The sequence below is a fragment of the Orycteropus afer genome, unplaced genomic scaffold (assembly GCF_000298275.1).
Source record: "Orycteropus afer afer isolate SDZICR_OR568_19922 unplaced genomic scaffold, OryAfe1.0 scaffold00343, whole genome shotgun sequence".
Lineage (NCBI taxonomy): Eukaryota > Metazoa > Chordata > Mammalia > Tubulidentata > Orycteropodidae > Orycteropus > Orycteropus afer.
In genome coordinates this window covers 2,464,154-2,467,875 of record NW_006921930.1, presented here as the reverse complement: position 1 = coordinate 2,467,875, position 3,722 = coordinate 2,464,154, and positions in this window count along the sequence as shown.

The window sequence follows — 3,722 nt, the reverse complement described above, 5'->3', positions numbered from 1 at the left end:
AAAAAAAAATGAAATTAAAAAATCAAAAAAAAAAAAAAAATTGTTGCAGTGGTGCATTGACAGGGAATTGCCAGAAACTCAAGCCAGGTTAGGAAGAGGGAGTGAAATGATTGATAATATTGCTGATGTCAGATGGATCTGGGCTGAAAGCAAAGATTACTAGAAAGATGTTTACCTGTGTTGTATTAACTACACAAAGGCATCTGACTGAGTGGATCATAACAAATTATGGAAAACATTGTGAGTTAAGGTTGTGTGTCAACTTGACTGGCCATGGTTTTTAGCAGCTGGGCAGCTGAATATAGCTATTCCCCATGATGGGATTGTAATCATCTCCATGGTGGAATCTGCTGTGAACAGCTAAGTAGTTGCCTTTGGGGTATTGCTTGTTTCCAGTATATAAGGAGAAGCTTTGAGGAAGGTCTTTAACATTTGGCACATCCGGATCATGCATTTGGCTAACTCTTCATCTCCTGTGTTGCCTAATGATCTTGGGATTGTTTCTGGACTTGAACTAGTGGCCTACCATTTTGCTTGCTGATGTTGGGACTGTGCCATTTTACCTGCTGACCTTGACTTTGTCAGCCTCTGCAGCCAGCAGCTGCTTGAAATAAAAGATGCCTCTAGTTCCAGTGGGCCTGAAACAAGAGGCAGAGCTGAAGCCCAAGTTCGAGGGGCTGTCCCTAGCCCATAGAGCCAACACTCTAAATTTGTACTTCTAGCCTCCTAAACAGTAAGAGAATAAATTCCTGTTCGTTAAAGACATCCAATAGTGGTATTTCTGTTATAGCAGCACTAGAGCACTGAGACAAATGGGAATTCCAGAACATTTAATTGTGCTCATGAGGAACCTAAACTTAGTTTGTTAGGATACAAACTAAGAGACAATTAGTTATTCAAACAGAACAAGGGAACAGTGTGTAATTTAAAATCAAGAAAGGTGTTCATCAAGGTTGTGTCCTTTCACTATATTTATTCAATCTGTATACTGAGCAAATAATCTGAGAAGCTGGACTCTATGAAGAAGAACACAGCATCAGGATTAGAGAAAGGTGCATTAAGAACTTGAGATATGCAGATGAAACATCCTTGCTTTCTGAAAGTGACAAGGAGCTGAAGATTTACTAATAAAGACAAAAGACTACAAAGTTCAGTATGGATAGCACCTCAACATAAAGAAAACAAAATCTTCACAACTAGACCAATAAGCATCATGATAAATGGAGAATAGATTGAAGTTATCAAGGACTTCATTTTACTTGAATCCACAATTGACACCCATGAGAAAAGCCATCAAGAAATCAAGTGACAGTTTATTTCATTGGGCAAATTTGCTCTAAAAGACCTCTTTAAAGTGCTAAAAAGCAATGATGTCACTTTCACAACTAAAATGTGTCTGGCTCAAGCCATAGTATTTTCAATTACTTCATATGCATGTGAAATCTGGACAATGAATAAGGAAGACTGAAAAGAATTGATGCCTTTGAATTATGGTGTTGGCAAAGAATATTGAACAAATCTGTCTTGGAAGAAATACAGCCAGAATGCTCCTTAGAGATGAGGATGGTGAGACTTTTATCTCCCATTCTTTGAACGTGTTGTCAGGAGGGACTAGGTCCTGGAGAAGGAGGTCATACTTGATAAAGTAGAGGGTAGAGCAAAAAAGAGAAAGACCCTCAATGGGATGTATCGACACAGTAGCTCTAACAATGGATTCAAACATAGCAACAATTGTGAGGATGGTGCAGGACTGAGCAGTATTTTGTTCTGTTATACATAGGGTCACTATGAGTCAGAACAGACTTGACTGCACCTGTAAACAACAGGATTCACAAAGATTTCCTGGTGATTTAGCAGATAGGATGCTTTCAGATACAAATAAAAGTAACTTCAACTCACACCACCATTAACAATCAAATATACTTTGAACTCATTGACAGTCTCCAAGTAATTGCAGCTTCAGGCACATTTTCATCCTGTGGGTCAAGCTCCATTTCTCTACAGTTATCTTGGATTTATTCTCCTCCTTGTATCAATTTTGACTTCAAATTTGACAACATTTTTTGTACCAAAATGGTAGCAGCAGTATAAGGCCTAATATCTGCATCCAGTACCATCAGAGGAAGAGAAAATGTCTCTCCAGACAAATTCTGAGGAAGAGTAAAGATTATTCTTTCCTAGAAGTTTCTAGAAAATATCTCCTGAATTTTTTCCTTGGTCCTAGTTGGTTCACGGGAGCTCTGGTAGCATGGTGCCTAAGGCGCTTAACTGCTAACCAGAAGGCTGGAGGTTCAAACCCACCAGCCACTCCTCGGAAGGAAGATGGAGCAATCTACTCCCATAGTGATACTGCCTCAGAAACCCAAGGAGGGGTCGCTATGAGTCGGGGCTGACTTGACGGCACATAACAACAAAAACAACAGTTGGTTCATGGCACCTAATCATTGTGGTCAGGAGACTGAGCTGGGCCTCAGTCTGGACATAGGGATGGAGTTGATTTTTTCTCAGACAAATGGGAAACCTTGCTACTATTGCCATGGGGAAGTGCAATGAATGCCAAGAAACCTAAAACAGCAAATGACTACTATGGGGGGGGGATTTTTTAATAATTGATAAATAAAATAATAGCTTAGATGTTTTCCTTTAAATTAGAAGCATTCTAGATGTTCCAAGTGTGTACTAAATGAACATTCATAACAGCCAATGGAGATCAAATGAATGTTCTCATGATTTTGATCATTTAGTCAATTTATCTAGTAGAATACCACTAATTGAATGTTTTACTTGTGCTTCAGGTTCAAATCATGTTTATCTTTCGTTGTATTTTGTATAACTTATATCCATAATGTACCTTGATTAAATAAATAAATACATACATATTAACACATGTTTGTTTATGTTCACCTTGCATTTCTAATGTTAGCTCCTTAATTTCTTTATAGAAAATGTCAGTTCTTCTCACTTTAGGACTTTCAATCAAGGTGCCCCTCTCTCCTATAGCTAAATGGTGAGCATGTGACCCAGAATAGCACAATCTATTCTTCCTCCTGGGAACTTCAATCTTGATCTGGATGGCGAAGCATAGGAAAAAATTATTGGAGCTGATTCATCTCAGTGGTGATATGCTGACAAGATATTAATACATTAAAGATGTTGTATTCACTTAGTACTGCTCACAAGATCCAAGGAATTGCCCAAAACCAAAAGACCAAACCCAATGCCACTCATACCAACTCCCACTGGGTTTCCAAGGCAGCAAATATTAATGGAAGTGAACTGCTCCATCTTCCTTTGGCAAAGCAGCCGGCAGGTTTGAACCACCAGCCTTCTGGTTAGCAGTCAAATGCCTTAGGCACTGCACCAGAATAGCTCCTCGAGGGTTGTCCAGGATCTTGCTAATTCTCAAACCTGGTCCTTGAGCTTAGTTTGATACTGTGAGTTACCCCATAGCCTTCCAGTCAATTTTCTTTTTGCTTAACTTTCTCAGAATAGTTTTCTTCTTTTTGCATTAGACAATCATGATAAGCAGCATAAAAACAATAATTCTGCAAGTTTTCTTCAAGATGATCAACAATAAAGCCATCAATTGCATGCATCTGACCAAAATTCTTAAATGGCATATCAATGTACCTCGAGTACTTTAAAAGAAAGAAATGTGAAATCCCAATCCAGATCCCAACAACATTCTTTAGGGATATGGAAAAATCAGTCACTAACTTTAT